Source organism: Rhincodon typus, chromosome 6, assembly GCF_021869965.1.
Source record: "Rhincodon typus isolate 14 chromosome 6, sRhiTyp1.1, whole genome shotgun sequence".
In the NCBI taxonomy this organism is placed as follows: domain Eukaryota; kingdom Metazoa; phylum Chordata; class Chondrichthyes; order Orectolobiformes; family Rhincodontidae; genus Rhincodon; species Rhincodon typus.
In genome coordinates, this window is record NC_063337.1 from 11,552,056 (window position 1) to 11,571,925 (window position 19,870).

Below are 19,870 nucleotides of genomic sequence, written 5' to 3' on the forward strand. Positions count from 1 at the left end.
TGCTGCTTGGCCTGCTGTGTTCATCCAGCCCTGCACCTTGTTGTCTCTAATTAGCTGATGGACTGGTTATTGCAATGGTTTCTAACCTTACAGTGAGCCTTAATAAGCCTGGTGCTTGATAGGGAAGCCTGAGATGATGCGTGAGACTTCAAGCAATTGGCAGTGTAAAATAATTTGGGGAATCTTTAAGACTATTCTGAATTGATGGGTCATCTGTTCTAAGCAGATTATTTGTTGTGATGCTTTTATCAAGGTAAATTCTCTCACTGGATATATTTTCTTATCTCTAAACTCAGCATCACACCTGCTAAAGCAGAGCTTATGGCTGATGCTAGTGTTATAAAAATAAAAGATGAGGTTGTCACAGAATAGCTGCAAGCAAGGATTATTGCTCCATAGGTTAATGTGCTGTCTGGTGTAGCAGTTACTAAATAGAAGGAAGATTCCATCTTGTGCCAGCACTTTTATAAAATACTCCATGGATCATTCCCCAGACCCCTTTAATGGTTTCCCCTTCTCGTTCTTACCAATTCCCTTCTGAACAATCTACATGCTATTCAATCTGCTTTCAGCATGCTTTCAGGCGTAGTGCAATCCAAATCATACATTGCATTGCTCAATTTAAACATTTTTCTCTTATTTCACTCCCAGCTCTTACAGCGACCACCTTGCATCTTGTATCAAAATGCTGCAGATTCTGGAAAACTGAAGTGGACAGAAAATGTTGAAAATCCTTAAAAGATCAGGTCTCATCCGTGAGAAGTAGAATTAAAGTTTTAAGTCCATGCTTCCCTTAGTTCTTATGTGCTCTAATTATGACTCTTACGCCAGTAGAAACAGTTTCACTTTACTAACTCCATTAAAACCCTAAATAATTTTAACACCCCTTTCCTCCATCTTCTATTAGCCTTTATTGAGCTTTAGTCCGGTTGGTAGCATTCTCAGTGCCTCTGAGGCAGAAGGTTTTAAACTTTAAGGCAGAGATTTGAACACAACAATCTAGGTTGGCAGTGCAGTACTAAGGGAGTCAAAGGCACATAATTTCAGGTGAAAAATAAAACCAAGGCGCCATCCGGTCTCTCCAATGCTTGTGGAAAATCCCATGGCACTACTTTGAAAAACAGCAGGAGTCTTATCACCAGTGTCCTGGCCAATATTTGTCACTCAATAAACATCATGAGAGCGGGTTATCTGGTCATTGTTGTTTATGGGAACTCACTGTGTGCAGTTTGCCACATTTCTAACATTACAATGTTGATTACCATACTCTCATAATACAGTGGGACATGGGCATATTCTCCCCACAAGTTACCAAAACATGCAGCAAAATTAATTCATGAGGTTAACCAATGAGAAAATAATTGGCACCAGACATGGAAATGTCAGAATCTGTGACGAGCTGCTCCTCCATTCACAAGCTCAATCTCTCTCACAAGCTAATAGGCTCATTGATAGATCCATCATGAGCCTATCACCAATGAGCGTATAGAAGTAGAGGATGATTGGAGCAGCAGGAAGAAGGTAAGTAGCAGCGGTGAGCAAGGCTGCTGTGGCTGGAGGTAGTAGGATCACAGGCTGTTGAGTAACTGATAGAATTCAAGATCTGGACAGAGAAATGAAGGGAGATTGGGGCTCGGATGGCATCATGGGGCTGGGGGCCTGGGTGGAATTCAGCATGCAAAGAGCAGAGAGGGACTTCAAACTAGGAGAGAGGTGTCTCAACAGGAGGGGCAGCGAAGAGAGTAGGGGCTGCAAAAGGGAGTGGGGAGCTACAAAAGAAGGGAGAGGGCCTTCACAGGAAGTAAGGAGCTTTGAAGGAGAGTGAGGAGGTAAAAAGAGATGGGATGCAAAGGAGAGTGAGAGCAGATTGTGAGAGGAGAATATACAAAGTGTAAAGGGGCCAGCAAAGGAGAGAGAATAGTGTTAAACATTTTAACAAAAAAAAACTCACTAGGAACAAGAAATACTGAGGTAATGAATTTCTTACCAATCAATACGAACTGTCTAGCTTTAAGCAGCAGGAGTTCAACAGCTACAGAATCAAGGATAAATGTCATGACACTATTGCAATGAACTGTGTCACTGGATAAATTAATACTGAACAGTTGTATTTCATAAAGATTTGCATTTATCTGTTACCACATCACAAAGCATCTCAAATACTGTGAATTACTTGAGGTGCAATGACTGTGTTAGAGACAATCATACAACCAGTTCGCTGTGTCCTCAAGTACTGGCAGATAGTGTGTTTAGGGTAATGCTTTTTCTGTCTCGAAGTGTGTGCGTCAGTTATTTATCCATGAAAAAAATTGTTGCTAACATATGTCTGTTGTCTTGTGCAGGTTTAAATTCTGTGGTGTCTAGAAAATTAATGTTTTCCTTGTGTGTTGTGGCTTTAAGTTTCATGCAGCAGTGATGATTATTGAGGATGTTGATGAATTCTTCTAATTCTGTTTTTATGTGAGTCTGAATCCCCCATATTGCAACACAAGTACAGATAGTATTGTTACTACATCAGTATATGACCTAATGAATAGGTTAATGAGAATGAGAATGGAACCCCCAAAAATGAAAAATAAAAATTGGTCCCAAAAATCACAAAGTAGCCCTTGGAAAATTTGCAAGAGGATGCATGAAAAAGATTATTTTTGCCCCTGTTGATGACACTTCAAAAAACATTATGTTCATGAAAGGCACTGTATAAATGCAAGTTTTTCAGTTTTCTTTCTGCTCAAAAGAGAATAATCGCAGTTTCGCCTTTCTTTCCACATTACTGAATTTTCTACCTCGCTGGTGTTATTCAAGTAAATCCCCTCTGCAACTTCTCAAGGGCCTTGACATCCTTCCTAAATTGTAGTGATCAGATTGTTCACAGTGCTCTCATTGCAATCTAACCAGTGATTTATAATAGTTTTTATTTTAACATAGGTCCTTGCTTTATGGTCTTTATTAAATAAAGTCAGGGACCCCATAGCCATGTATTGAAGAAGAGGAGAGAAGTTTTCTCTGGAACCTTGGCCAATATTTATCTTTCAACTACATGCCTAAAACAGATTATCTGGTCTGTATCACATTATTGTGTACACAATGGTTGCTGTGTTCCCTACACTATCAGTGACTCCCCTTCATTGGATATGAAGTACTTTTGGACATACTGAGGTCATGAAGCATTATGTAAAATTCAAGTCTTGTTTTTATTTTAGCAAAAAATACTAATCCCAGTGATGTCATTGTTAATTGTCTGTCCCTTTTTTCCCTTAATTGAATGGGTCCTTTAAAGGAGAACCACATTGCTATGAGATTAGAGATGTAGGGATGATTAGCACGTAGATTTGGTAGTTTTCCTTCCCTGAAGGACATTAGTGAACCAGTTAGGTTTTTATGACAATCTGATAGCTTCAAGGCCAACTTTACTCATTTATTCAACACAATATTCTGGCGTGGATGTGATGAGCTGAAGGGCTTTTTTTGGTGTTGTAGATCTCTATGACTGTAAAACCACTTCACTATTTCATATAGCAAAATCTGTACTATGCGGACAAAGCTGCTGAAAAGGTTGGAGAAGATGAAGTGGTCCAAGACAAGAAGATAGATTCACCACCAAAATCAAAAGGGCTAAGAGAAAGGTATTGACGAAGTGGTAAAGTTAGAACAGGTTTTACCAATTCCGCTAATTTTTTTTTAAACAAACCATTGTCCCTTTGACTTGCTGACTCACACTTAGTTCCACAAGTGCCTACATTGCCTTAGCGAAGTGCCCATTTTTCAAGCCTGAACCTAAATAATGAATCAAGATAATTCACTCAGTCATGGGCAAGCATCATGACTGAGTTGATTTTTGAATAACATTTTGTGATATAACATATGAACAATTAGAGACATGACACATGCTGGGTAGAATGCTTTAGGAGGGGATGGGGAGAAGGTGAATTTGGACCCAAGCTGTCCACCTTAAAGTTTTAGTTGCATCTTTTGGCTTATGATTGCCAAGATTAGTCAATAACTCCATTCTCATTGTGTTGTATGATGATTGTAGAAAAAGAATGAGATGGATAATTGCCTATTTTGTCTGTGTTCCAATGTGCCCTTGTTCAAACTTGTGTTTGTAACGTTATCCATCATACCTCCATAAATTACTTTTTCACACCCAATACTATGGCTTTGGTCTTTATTAAAAGTATCTCCTGAGATATGGGATGAGCTCAATGAAGACGCAGTGAAGTTTGATGATAGGCAGTGATAACACTTCCTCTTACTAACCCTAATCCACAAGGCAATCTATAGTGCCAAAATACAAATAAACGATCAGGATTTTATAATGGACCTTCACAGGAAATTGGCATATTATTGTGCTGGGTATCTAGAAGACACAAAAATGACACAATGATAACAGTTGAAATTAATTACATCTAAATGAAAATCTTAAAGTGGCAATGTCACTTTAAACCTCCCTTTACGATTTGAGGGCTGCATGTTCCTAACCTTTGGGAAGAAAATCTAATTCTTTGAATGATTAATGGCATCTTTGACAATATAGCGCTTTCCCCATATCGCATCAAAGTGTCAGCCTGAATTATGTGGTTATTACTTAAACTGCTATGCCGGAAAAATGACAATGCCACCAAATGAAACAACAGACTAAAGTAGTGCTTAACAAATGCAAGCTCAGCATCACAGCGTATGGATTGTATGAAGTTGGGAGGAATTCAGAGAAGCAGAGATATTCAATAGTGTAGCATGCTGGGATAATATGTTTGCTTTAATTCCCATTAGAGGAATATGGTGCCATAGGGACACGAACACTGGGTTAGGCAATATAGAGAGCCTGATTAATGCTCCTGGGGTATGCCAGTTCAAGTTCCATCCTGACAACTGGTGAAGTTTGAAATAAATTTAAAAATATAGACTTAAACCTAGTCCAGTGTTAAGCATCAAATTGACCATTGTGGTGCTCCCTGTTAGGACACCTGGGCCCAGAGATCAATCCTGAGTTTTAGAGATGGCCAGTCACCAGATTATTCAAAATGTGTACCTCCCTTTTCTCTGTGGGGTGTTGCATCTGCAGTATTTAATATAATTATTGTTTTGGTACTTCAGAAAAGACTTTCATATTCAAGCGCTAACTCATATTCTAACTCACAGTTGAATCATATTTCAGAAATTCATTTAAAAATACAAAGCAATGGGCAATTTTTTCCCTCAGTCTCTGTGCCTCTCACTTGATTTTGCAGTTTGCCTTTCAACAGCTTGACATTGCGATGAAGAGTCTTTCATTGAGATTGAAGGCATCCACTCAGCGTGTTGGATCATTCTCCATGAACCTGCAGGTAGTACTGTCACCTCTGAGTCAGGGGGTTGTAAGATTAAAGCATTGCTGTGAGGACCTCGATGCACAATCCTGTGTGATATCCCAGTGCAGTTCTGCAGGCTATGGGGTGCTGTTTTGTAGATGAGAAGTCTAGTCAAGGTCATATATTCCCTCTTAGTTGGATGCGATAATCCAAATTTGAAGAACCAAAAGGCAGCTCTCCCTGGTGACTTAGCTAATATTTATCCCTCAACCAGTTATCACATTGTTTTTGGTGGGAGCTTACAAATTAGTTGCCACATTTCCTGTTTTTTTATTTAATTCGCTCGCGGGATGTGAGTGTTGCTGACTGGGCCAGCATTTACTGTCATCCCTAGCTGCCCTTGAGAAGGTGGACGTGAGCTGTCTTCTTGAACCACTGTGATCTATGTGCTGTAGGTAGACTCAAAATGCCATTAGGGAGGAAATTTGTCACAGTGATAGTGAAGGAACAGCAATATATTTCCAAGTCAGGATGGTGACTACACTTCAAAAGTATTTTTGTGGCTGTAAAACACTTTGGGACAACTCAAGGTTGTGAATGGGTCGATGTAAATGTCTTTTTTTTTTGCTCTATTTTATTCATCCATGACTTTACAGTCACCATCTCATAGAGTCAGAGAATCATACAGCACGGAAACAGACCCTTCGGTCCAACCAGTCCGTGCCGACCATAATTCCAAACTAAACTAGTTCCACTGCCTACTCCTGGCCCATATCCCTCCAAACCTTTCCTATTTATGTATCCATCCAAATGTCTTTTAAATGTTATAATTGTACCCACATCCACCACTTCATCAGGAAGTTCATTCCACCCTCTGTGTAAAAAATTTGCCCCTTATGTCTTTTTTAAATCTCTCTCCTCTCATCCTAAAAATGTGCCCCCTAGTCTTGAAATTCCCCATGTAAGGGAAAAGACAACTACCATTAACTCTATCTATACCTCTAATTATTTTATAGACATCTATCAGATAACCTCTCAACCTCCTACACTCCAGTGAAGAAAGTCCCAGCCTGTCCAGCCTTGCTTTATAACTCAAACCTTCCATACCTGGCAACATCCTGGTAAATTCTGAAAAAGGGCCCAGACCCAAAACGTCAGCTTTCCTGCTCCTCTGATGCTGCCTGGCCTACTGCGTTCATCCAGCTCCACACCTTGTTATCTCAGACTCCAGCATCAGCAGTCCCTATTATTTCTCCTGGTAAATCTGTTCTGAACCCTCTGCAGTTTGATAATATCCTCCCTATGACTGGACGACCAGAACTGGACACAATATTCCAGAATAGGCTTCACCTATATAACCTCAGCATAACATCCCAACTCCTATACTCAAAGGATTGAGCAATGAAGGCAAGCGTTCCAAACGCCTTTTTAACCATCCTGTCTATATGTGATGCAAACTTTAAAGAATTATGTATCTGCACCCCTAGGTCCCTCTGTTCTCCAACACTCCCCAAGGCCCTACCGTTAATTGTATAAGCCCTACCCTTGTTTGTTGTACCAAAATCCAATACCTCACATTTATCTAGATTGAACTCCATTTCCATTTGTCAGCCCATTGACCCATTTGAACAAGATCCCTTTGTAATCTTAGAAAACCTTTTTAACTGTCTACAAAGTCACCATTTTTGGTGTCATCTGCAAACTTACTAACTATGCCTTCCATATTCTCATCTAAATCATTTATATAAATGACAAGTGAAAACAGATCCAGAACCGATCCCTGTGGAACACTGCTGGTCACAGGCCTCCTGTCCGAAAAGTAACCCTCCACCATCACTCTCTGTATCCTGCTGTTAAGCCTATTATGTATCCAAATGGCAATCTCACCCTGAATCCCATGTGACCTAGCTTTACTAATTAGTCTATCATACGGAACCTTGTCAAAGGCTTTACTAAAGTCCAAATAAACAATGTCCACTGCTCTGCCAATATTGATCTTTTTGGTATCTTCCTCAAAAACTCAATCAAGTTTGTGAGACATGACTTTCCTCACACAAAACCATGCTGACTATCCCTAATCAATTTTTGCCTCTCTAAATGTCCATCAATCCTATCTTTTATAATCACCTCCAGCAATTTACCCACAACCAAAGTTAGACTCACAGGCCTATAGCTCCCCGGTTTCTCTTTACAACCTTTCTGAGACAAAGGTACATCATTAGCCACCCTCCAGTCATCAGGCACCTCACCCGCAGTTATAGATGATGCAAATATTTCTGCAAAGGGCCTCATAATTTCCTCCCTTAATTCTCACAACATTCTGGGATACATTAGATCAGGTCCTGGAAATTTAACCACCTTTATATTCTCTAAGACCTCCCGAACTTTGTCTCCTGTAATGTGAACTGTTTTTCAAACATCAAAGTTTATTTCTTTGCATTCTCTAGACTCCATTTCTTTCTCCACAGTAAAAACTGATGCGAAATATTAATTTTAGAATCTCTCCCATCTCCTGGGGTTCAACACAAAGACGACCTCCTTGATTTTTAAGAGGCCCTAGCCTCTCTCTACTTACCTTCTTGCTCTTAATGTATTTGTAAAATCTCTTTGGATTATCCTTAACCTTATCTGCCAATGCTATCTCATATTCCTGATTTCTCTCTTAACAATGCCTCTACACTCATTATATTGATTAAGAGATTCAATTGAACCAAGTCATCTACATCTAAAAAAATAATTCTATTTTATTGTTCACTAGAACCTCAACATCTTTATTCATCCATTTTTCCTTAAAATAAGAGCCTTACCCATCATTCTATCAGGAACGAAATGCCTCTGAACTCTTAGCATCACAGTCTTGAATTCCTCCCAGTTGTCAGATGTCCTTTTACCTGCAAACAATCTACTCCAATCAACTTTTGAAAGTTTTTGTCTCATACCATTAAAATTTGCCTTACTCCAATTAAAAAACTTTAACTTTTATGGAAGGCTTATCTTTTTCCATTACCATTTTGAAGCTAATAGAATTATGATTGCTAGACCCGACATGTCCTCCCACTTTTACTTCAGTCACTTGCACTGCCTTGTTGCCCAAAAGAAGGTCTAGTTTTGCTCCTTTTCTAGTAGGAGCATCCACATATAAATAAAGAAAATTTTCTTGAGCACATTTGACAAATTTTTCACCATCCAAACTTTTAACATTATGATAGTCCCAGTCAATGTTTGAAAAATTAAAATCCCCCATTATTACAACCTTATTATGCTTACATATATCTGAGGTCTCCCTACGTATTTGTTTCTCAATTTCTCTCTTGCTATTGGGGGGCCTATAATACAATTCCATCAAAGTGACTTTCCTTTCTTATTTATAATTTCTACCCATATATTTTAATTGGATGATTATTCTCAAACATTGTCCCTAGTTACAGCAGAAATGTATTCCTTAATCAAAAACACCAATCCCCTCTTTTCTTGCCTCTTTTTCTATTCTTCCAATAGCATCAAAAACCTGCAACATTTAGCTGTCAGTCTTGTACATCTCTCAGCCAAGTTTCTGTAATAGCTATGACATCCCAATCCCATGCCCTTATACACGCCCTGAGTTCCATCAGCCTTATCTGTAAGACCCCTTGCATTGAAATAAATGCAATTTAGTTCTTCAGAGTTACTACATACCCTGACTGTCTTGTCTTTCTTTTCAAATTGATGTACTCTCCTCACATTCAGAACCTACCCCATCACTCCTTCCATTTACACTGTTACTTAGAATTCCTTCACTCACCTTCTCTACCAGCATAAAGTCTCCCTTAATAGAATAAGCAAAACCTCCCTGCTAAGGTATTGGTCCCTTTCCAGTTTAGGTTAGACCCATCCTTTTTGAACAGGTCTTTTCTATGCCAAAAGACGTTCCAATTGTCCAAAAAACCCGAATCCCTGGACAATACACCAGCTCTTCAGCCATTGATTTATCGCCCTTAACTTTTTTGTTTCTTCCCTCATTTGAGTTTGGCATTGGGAGTAAACCAGAAATTACTACTTCTTATTGTCATTTACACATGCAGCAAACTGATGTGCAACCAATCCCCTTTAAAAGCCTCATGCATGTAACATCTCTGGCAAATTGAATTGCAACCTTAAAGTAATCAGGTGGATCAGCCTATTGATTCTCAAAAGCATTCTGACTGCCTATTGCAGCTTGATGCTCAGCCTGCTGCTGTTGTCTGCCTTTATGTCCCCATCCATTGGGTTCTTTGTTGTAAATGAAAAATCAATGATTTACAATCAGAGTACCTCAGCCTAGCTTGAAAAATTGGCCAGCCCTTCAGTTAAATGTGTTTTGTTGCACTCATTCCTATCTACCATTTTGTTGAGACGAACATATGGTCTTGGCGAGAAGCGGAATAGAGGAGAAAAAAAGGCATTAAAGATCAAGAGATTGATGGCGCTATGAATTTTATGTTAGATTTTTGCAAAGAGGAGAAACAAGATATTTAGTTGAACAAAACTCATTTATTCTTATAGATCTGAACCTCATCTATCTACCTTCCCACAATGTCATGCAGTCCCTTGTCTCCTCAGACACATTTTGATTTGGTCAATGTTTTCACTAGATGACCAACATGATGAAGTAGACTGGAAGGGCTGTCTAGACTGCCCTGTGAAAATGACTATTTGTGTTAAGGACAGTGGCACATCCATGGATCTGTAGCTCAGTTGCTCATTAATGTGTTCAGGAGGGGAGATGAAAAACTGGCAAAAATTATCGTAAGTGTTTTTTTCATACCTAGCACCATTCTTTGCCATTAGTTCAGTGTTGGAATACTTAATGAAGATTGCTTTTATTAAATAATTAACAGGACACAAAACACTCTCTGTGTAAAAAATTTGCCTCTCGTCTTTTTTAAATCTCTCTCCTCTTGCCCTAAAAATATGTCCCCTAGTCTTGAAATCCCCCCATCTTAGGGAATAGACACCTACCATTAACCCAATCTGTACCCCTCATGATTTTATGACCTCTGTAGGGTCACCTCTCAACCTCCTATGCTCCATCGAAAAAACTCCCAGCCTATCCAGCCTTTCTTTATAACTCAAACTCTCCATACCTGGCAACATCCTGGTAAATCTCTCTGAACCCTCTCTAGCTTAATAACATCCTTGTTATAACAGGGCGACCAGAAATGCACACAATATGCCAGGAGAGGCCTCACCAATGTCCTCTATGACCTCAACACGACTTCCCAACTCTTATACTCAGGAAAGTGGTGGATGTGGGCACAGTTACAATGTTTGAATAACACTTAGATATGTACATGAATAGGAAAGGTTTGGAGGGATATTGGCCAGGAGCAGGCACTAGTTTAGTTTGTGATTATATTCGGCATAGACTGGTTGGACCGAAGGGTCTGTTTCTGTGCTGTATGACTCTATGACTTTAAGATGAATACAAAAAAATCCAGACAAGCACTCTAGTGCACTGCTGGGTGGGTGTTGCACTGTTAGATGAGACATTAGACCACGGTTCTTACTACTTTTTCAGGTAGATATAATAACGGTAAAGTTGCCATAGTCCTATCAGACAACAGGGCTGCTGGCTCATTAGAGGGGGATGACTGATGGTGGTTTAACCTGAGGGTCACCACTTAGGTGAAGGGAGAGTTTGAAAAGGAGAATCCGTCATGGTAGCCATAGCTGGTGCAGGAATTGAACCCATACTGTTGGCATCACTCAGCATCCCAAACCAGTCATCAAGCCAACTTAACTTGGATGTAAAGATCACATTGTATCATTTTGATGAAAAGCAAGGGAATTATTCCTGTTGGTCTAGCTAATATTTATTCCTCAGCCAACACCACATTGCTGTTTGTAGGAATTGCTGTATACAAGTTGGCTGTCGTATTTCCTATACTATGACAATGGCTATTCTATAAAAGTACTTTGTTGGCCGAAGTGGACTTTGGGATGACCAATGGTTGTGAAAGGCTGTATCGTAACGCAAATGTCACAAACTACACCACCAAGAAGGACAAGGACTGGAGTTGTAAGGGAATGCCACCAACTGCAAGTTCCCTTCTATGGACACACCATCTAGACTTGGAAATATATTGCTGTCCCATCACTATTGCTGTGTTGATATCCAGAAACTCTCCCTTAACAAAACCATGGGTACCCTTCCCACATTATTGACATTAAGGCAGCTCACAACCACTCTCTCAAGGACAATTAGGGATGGGTAATAAAGGGCTTAGAAAACAATTCTCAAGTCCCATGAACAAATAAGTAAAGTTATGGTAATCTAATGGGTAATGGTAGAAGTTAAGCAAGAAGAAAGAAGATCAGTTAGGATTTCCCAGGCTAATATTTTCCAGTCTAACTTGGTTCATGAAATAACTGCACAAAGGCCGATATCCTGCCATCAAGTTATGCTTTATTTATGTGTGCAAGTCCCTGAACTGAGGTTATGAATCCCCTGTTTATATTGGTCTCTGATTGGCCCAGGCTAACAACTCCAATCAAGGATGTGATAGTCAACAAGATCCACCTCGTTCCAATCACTACAGTTTATATCTGAAGAAGATGATCTAGATATGATACTGAGGGTGGTCAGCCCCAACCAGGGTTAACGTTTTGAAGAAATGAGTGGGGAAAAATAGAAAGAGAAAAGCTCTTTAAAATAGGTTGATATCCCTTAGGTCCTACAAAATGAATGCATGTTCAGATAGCAGCACTGTGATGCATCCCTAAATAAAATTGAAAATATAAACAACAAAGTAACTGAGGTGTAGTTACAGAAAAACAAAATGTACAGGTCTTTCTGCATCTGAGACATTGATCCAATTTTATTCTTTATGCCAATTTTGAACTTTGAGGGTCATCCTCACAGTTTCATGATATCCTCCAGTGCCTAGGACCAGCTTCCTAGCAACTCCTTAGAAACAATCCCTCAACAAGAACAGCTTACATTTATATAGCATCATACACATACCAAATTGTCCTAAAATGCTTCTCAGGAGAGCAGTCAGACAAACTTTAACAGCAATCCATATTAGGACAAAATGTGATCAAAGATGTAAATTTGAGCAAACACGTTAAAAGACAAAAAAGAAGCAGCGATATTGAGGGAGAAATTCCAGAAAGTTGGGTCCAAACCATTAAAAATGCAAATACCGCCCGTGGCAAAGGAAATTCAGAATGTGTAAGAGGCAAGGATTGAATAAGCGCAGAGGCTACGAGGATAAAATATGAGGGTATGCAGTATCTCGTAAACTTCTTACAGAAGACACAGCGGAATGTCATACACAGTATGTATCCCAGATCTAAATTTAAGGAGGACTATTTCACTGATTGCTTTCCATCACTTCATTTATCCTCCTATTCCCTGCTGTTTCAATCACACTCAGCTTAATAATACAAGAATTTTGGCTGCACATAGTCAGCAATGTGATTGCATTCAACACCTTATTGCATGGCAACATACATGAGGTGATTGTTGTCACTGTTATTATTACCCATTTGCAAATTGCACGTTATTCTTGAAATTTAAAGTTGGTCACTTTTATGCCAACTTTATTGGAGTTATATAATAATTACAATGACATAGCAGTGTATAGTGAACATAATCTTATAGGTATAGTGTATGTATGTAACATAATATATATTGATTGGAAGCTGATGTTTTCAGCTTCAGGATCATGACTTTTGGATTTTAGTCTCAAACCCATTTGACTTCCATCAAAGGTCTCTAACAATCCCTTAACTATTTTCTTGTCTTTTTCTTAATTCATCTTTCCTCTTGCCTAATAATGCCAACAACAACCTGAATTTATACACCAGCCTTAAAGTGGTTAAATGTCACTTGTTGCTTCAAAGAACAAATGACCAAAATTTGACACGAAGCCATATTCGAAGGTATTTGGAAAGTTTAAAAGCTTGGGCAAAGCATTCCCTTTTTCATGTGAAGTTCTCCAGCATATTCACACGTGTGAGAGATATTATGCATTTCATGTCACAGAATTATGGAACAATTAAAGCACATATTTTGGCTTTATCCATCACTGCCCATTCTTTGCAAGAGTAACGCAACTAGTCCCACACTCCTACTCATTTCCTGTAGCACCGCAAAACGTTTTTCTGACAGTAATGTAACCCCCTTTTGAAGGGCATAAATGACTCTGCCTCCACCATATTCTCAGACTGTATACTCCAGATCCTAACCACATGCTGTATGAAGGTTTTTTTTCCCTCCTGCCACCTTTGGTTCTATTGCCATTCACTGTAAATCAATGTCTTCCAATTCTCTGCCCACATTGCTCACTTTCTGGTATTGTCTTTTCGTTTTCAAGATTTTCTTTTCGACCTGATTATATTGTTTTCTCGTCTCTTTGCTGTCTTCTGCTCAACATCGATAATTCTTGAAGTCTGCGGGCACCAGCTGATCTCTGACCCTGTAACAATTGCCCATCTTGGGCAGTGTTTGTGGACGAACCCAACGGAGCCTGATTCTGCCTGAATCAGAGTTGCGAACCATGTTCTTTTGAACAGGACAGGCCAGCCTGGAGAAGGACTGGATTGAGTGTGCAGGTCCCTGAATTAGACCTGGTGCCCAGGAATGTGTTTCCTACACTGCCCTGCCATGGCTGAAATCAGCTAAAACAACGCAGTCTGAAGATTATATTGTTACTGATTCTCAGGACTCAGCAACAAACCACCTGGATGGGCTGAGTTATACAGGAGTAAAGAATCACCTGATTTTAAACATGCAGCATCTTCAGAACCAAAATATTTAGAAATAGTTTTCTGACTTTTTTTCTTACCTAATTGCACAAGAAACACACCAAACAGATGCTTAGATCATAAAACCGTGAGAAATAGGAGCAGGAGCAGACCATTTGGCCCCTCGAGCCTGCTCTGCCATTCAATAGGATCAGGGAGTGAGGTTGTTAATACAGAAATGTGATCGATGGAGCATAATTGTGGACACAGGGATGGTTTGAGGTGTGTATACTTCAACACTAGAAGTATCAGAAATAAGGCGGATGAACTTAGAGCATGGGTTGGTACTTGGAACTACGATGTTGTGGCCATTACAGAAACTTGGATAACTCAGGGACAGGAATGGTTGTGAGAAGTTCCGGGATTTAGATGCTTTAAAAGAAATAGGGAGGCTGGTAAAAGAGGTGGGGGAGTGGCATTGCTAGTCAGGGCGAGTATAGCAGCTACTGAAAGACAGTTCGAGAATGATATGTCTACAGAGTCAGTTTGGGTTGAGGTCAGGAACAAGAAAGGAGCAGTCACTTTGTTGGGGATTTTTTTACAGACCCCCTAATAGTTGCAGAGAAGTGGAGGAGCAGATTGGAAGGAAGATACTGGAAAGGTGCAGAAGTCACAGGGTTGTAGTTATGTGTGACTTCAACTTTCCAAATATTGATTGGAAACTTTTTAGTTGTAATAGTTTAGATGGAGTGGATTTTGTCTAGTGCATTCAGGAAGGATTCCTGACACAATGCGTAGATAGACCAAAACAAGAAGAGGCCACTTTGGATTTGGTGTTTGGCAATGAACCAGGCCAAGTGTTAGACCTGTTGGTAGGAGAGCATTTTAGTGGTAGCGATCATAACTCTGTTACTTTTACAATAGTCATGGAAAAGGATAGGTACATACAGCAGGGTAAGGTTTATAATTGGGGGAAGGGTAATTACCATTCTGTTCGGCAAGAACTGGGTAACATAAAATGGGAACAGATGCTGTCAGGGAAGAGCACTATTGAAATGTGGAGATTGTTTAAGGAATGCATACTGTGTGTGCTCGATATTTTTGTCCCTAGCAGGCAGAGAAGATGCGGTCAAGTGAGGGAGCCTTGGTTCTCAATTTAGGTCGAACGCCTGGTTAAGAGGAAGAAGGATGATTATATAAGGTTTAGGAAACAAGGAATGGAAAAGGCTCTAGAGGGATACAAGTTAGCCAGGAAGAGCTGAAGAAAGGGCTTAGGAGAGCTATAAGGGGGCATGAGAAAACCGTGGCAGACAGGATCAAAGAAAACTCCAAGGCTTTTTACACGTACGTGTGGAATAAGAGAATGACCAGAGAAAGGGTAGGGCTGATCAAGGACTGTAAAGGGAATTTGTGCACAGAGCCTAAAGAGATAGGAGAAGTCCTTAATGAATACTTTTCTTCGGTATTCACAACTGAGAGGGACCTAGTTGTAGAGGAGGACAATGTGAAACAGGCTGGTAGGCTAGAGGAGGTTGATGTTAGTAAGGAAGATGTACTAGGAATTTTGAGGAACTTGAAGATAGAGAAGTCCCCCGGGCCTGATGGGATTTATCCAAGGATTCTATGGGAAGCGAGGGAAGAGATCGCAGGGCCTTTGGCAATGATCTTTTCGTCCTCGCTGTCCACTGGTATAGTGCTGGAAGATTGGAGAGAGGCAAACGTCATTCCCTTGTTCAAAAAAGGGAATTAGGATAACCCCAGAAATTACAGGCCAGTTAGTCTTATGTCAGTGTCGAGCAAATTATTGGAAAGGGCTCTGAGACATAGGATTTGTGATCACTTGGATAGGCACAGTTTGATTCGTGATAGTCAGTATGGATTTGTGAGGGGTAGATCATGCCTCACAAACCTTATTGAATTGTTTGAAGAAGTGACCAAACACGTGGATGAAGGTAGAGCAGTGGATGTGGTATACATGGATTTAAGTAAGGTGTTTGATAAGGTTCCCCATGGTAGGCTCATGCAGAAGGTAAGGAGGCATGGGATAGGGGGAAATGTGGCAGATTGGATTCAGAATTGGCTGATCCTTAGAAGACAAAGAGTGGTAGTGGATGGAAAATATTCAACATGGTGCTCAGTTACGAGTGGCGTACCACAAGGATCTGTATTGCGTCCTCTTCTATTTGTGATTTTTGTAAATGATTTGGATGAAGGAATGGAAGGGTGGATTAGCAAGTTCACGGACGATACAAAGGTGGGTCGCGTTGTGGACAGTGTGGAGGACTGTTCGAGGTTACAAAGGGACATTGATAGGATGCAGAGCTGGGCTGAGAAGTGGCAGATGGAGTTTAACCCTGAAAAGTGTGAGGTGATTCATTTTGAAAGGACAAATTTGAAAGCAGAATACAGGGTTAACAGAAAAATTCTTGGCAGTGTGGAGGAGCAGAGGGATATTGGGGTTCATGTCCACAGTTCCCTGAAAGCTGCCACCCAGGTGGATAGAGTTGTTAAGAAGGCGTATGGTGTGTTAGCTTTCATTAATAGACGGATTGAGTTCAAGAGCCGTGAAGTTATGCTCCAGCTATACAAAAGCCTGGTTCGGCCACATCTGGAGTATTGTGTACAGTTCTGATCGCCTCATTACAGGAAAGATGTGGAAGAGTTGGAAAAGGTGCAGAGGAGATTTACCAGGATGTTGCCTGGAATGGAGGGAAGGCCTTACAAGGAAAGGTTGAGAGAGCTAGGGCTTTTCTCTTTAGAACGATGAAGGATGAGAGGTGACTTGATAGAGGTATACAAAATGATCAGAGGTATAGATAGAGTAGACAGACAGAGACTTTTTCCTAGGGTGGAGGTAGCTATTATGAGGGGGTATAGTTTTAAAGTGAGTGGAGGTAGTTATAGGGGAGACGTCAAAGATAGGTTCTTTACTCAGAGAGTGGTAGGGGTATGGAATGCATTGCTGGAGAGGGTAGTGGAGTCGGCCTCATTAGGGGCATTTAAGCGGCTATTAGATAGGTATATGGATGAGGTAGGGGTGGAGGTTAGATAGACCTTAGGATTAGGGTAAAAGTTCAGCACAACATCGTGGGCCGAAGGGCCTGTACTGTGCTGTACTGTTCTATGTTCTATGTTCTATGGCAGTTCCGACATTCCTTATGTCCACTTTCCTGCCCTTTTCCCCATAACTCTTGATTCCCCAACTGAACAAGAATCTATCTATCTCAGCCTTAAATGTATAGAAGGACTCTGCCTCCACAGCTCTGTGCCAAAGAGTTTTCCAAACCCTCTGGGAGAAGAAATTCCTCGTCATCTCAGCCTGGTGCCAGTTTCCATGGATTTCTTTCCCGCGACATGTCATGCCCTTTAAATTTTTAGATCTTAAAGGCTTCGAGGGGTGCGGGGAGAAAGCCCACTCACATGGTGCTCACATATTGGATTGGTCAATGTCATGTTGAATGGCGAATGTCATGTTGAAGAGTTGAAAGGCCTTTTTCCATATCGGAGAAACAACACATCCTCTGTCACCAGAGGCTATGTTATGGATGGGCACCACTTCGCACCGAGCATAGCTGACCAGGAAGCTCTGCCTGTTAAAACCAAATTGGAAGGATTAACAGGCTGATACTCAACCAATTTACCCATGTTACAAATGTGCTTTCTGTGGTCTGGCATGGGACTCAAACCTGGAACTGGTGGCTCCGTGGCACAGTCACTACTGACCGTGTCGCAAAACCTCCCCCGTGACCCCTGCTTTATTTAATATGTGGTCAGTTGCATTTAATTTTGTATTGCATTACTTAGATAAGCAAGAATTTTTTTTAATGCATACAGTTTTTAGGACTTTTGAGTACTTAGCAGAATCAGCAGACACCATCACAGTTTTTAAAAACAAAGACGATTAAACATTTGAAAGAGAAATAAAGATTACTGGCAAGCCAGGACTACGTGGATTGCGCTTTCAGTAAGCTGCTGCAAGTATGAGGGACTGAATGGCCAACTCCTGTGTTGGTAACATTCCCCACTTGGTACCTCACCTCCTTGATACCTCACTGCCTACCGACATAACAGCCTACCTACCTGAGACCCTACTTACCTAGGACCTTATTCCTACCCACCTGGCACTTTACCAACCTGGCCTGTTGCTTCAGACTCTGCAAGCAGAATATGAACCCCAAAAAACTGTTGGCTGAAGTGTTAAAACTCTGCATCCTCATCCTGAATCACCTCCAACCCACCCTCTCTGGTTTCAGTGGAGGAAGGGTGGGTGTGATATGGTATAGGGTGCAGTGTTTGGGTGGGCAGCCAACCCAGTGCCAGGAAGAGGTTTAATGATTGAAATGTTATACTGAGTCCCTGTGCCTCTTGTTTAATAGGCTTCAGGAGATCCACCAACTAAAGAAAGGGCCTTTCAACCTACCTTCAGTGTCCAGTATACTTGCTGCATCAAAACCTACCAGTCAAACATTCTGCAACCCCACAAGATTTGAAGGCCTTGGAATCGTCCTCTGGCCTAAACTTCTCCTTGTCAAGGTCTTCGAGTAACTCCAATAACTCAGAAATCACTTCCCACTCCAAAATCCTCTAGCTGCTCCTCCACGAAACCTCCATTCCTCGGAGACCTATTGCTGGTTCCCTACCTGGGCTCTGAATCCCTTGACCTCCCTGCATTCCACATCCCTGAAACTCCTGCTTTGCCCCACTATGGCCCCCAGTCCCTCCCCTGCACAAGGATCCTGACCACCTGCCACACAAGCACCCCACCAGTTCCCTGGGAGGCTCTGGAAGTGCAGCAGGTTCCTGTATAAAGATTCACAGAGTGCCCATGAGAAAGTCAAGGTGGAATGAATGGCTCGAGCTACATGTTCAACACCAACGCAGATCACCACAGGAACTCCCTGTTGCTCCCTTTTGTTGCTTCTTCCTAGTTAATTCTTCCATTCTTTCCCTGTCTCGCACTTTCAAACGCTGCCACACTGTTCATCCGTGACTTTCACCTGAGCATGAAATTTAAAATTCAAACCACGAGCACCTAGTGTATCCCATTGTGGCTGTGTTAAGAGTTAACACTGGAGAGAGCAATTGTCATGATGGCAGAAAGCAGGAGGGATGATTGGTGCAGTCTGTGGATACAGCTGGGCAGTGTATTTCGCAGTGATGAGAGAATTGAAATTCACATCAGACACGATGAGAGAACGATAATAGCTTTCATGGAGCATTGCTGGATGTGAACGTTCCTTTCTGGTTGATTGCTTACTCTCTGAGAGAAGCAATGTCTCTCTCTCTCACACACACACGCGCGCACGCAAAACACAACCTCACAAAATACTACAAACACTTCTCACGACTTAACGATAATTTCACTTCTTTCACACTTGGTAACTGAGTTGCAAGAAAATGATTTCAGAACCCAAGGAAAACAAGTATCAGAGCAGTTCAATTCATCAGGCTAGAAATTAAAGCCAAATTGTATACCTCGCAAAGGATAATATGAGGAACTGAACTGCCGTGCAATGTGGGGCATCGGTTGTAAGCCAGAGAGATTCTGCTGTAAATTCTGCAGAGACTAGGAATTCTACAATGAGCAACTCCTGGAATATTGAGTGCAGGTTTGGCCTCCTTACCTGAGGAGGGGTGTTCTTCTTATAGAAGGAGTGCAGTGAAAATTTACCAAATTGATTGCTTGGCTGGCAGAACTGATGCGCGTAGAGAGACTGAGTCCATTTGAATTTTATTCAGTTGAATTTAGAAGAATGGAGGGGGGTGGTGTCCTCATAGAAACCTATAAATGTCTAACATGACTAGACAGGTTAGATGCGGGAAGAAAGTTCCTGATGGTGTGGAAGTGCAGAACCAGGGGCCATAGCTTA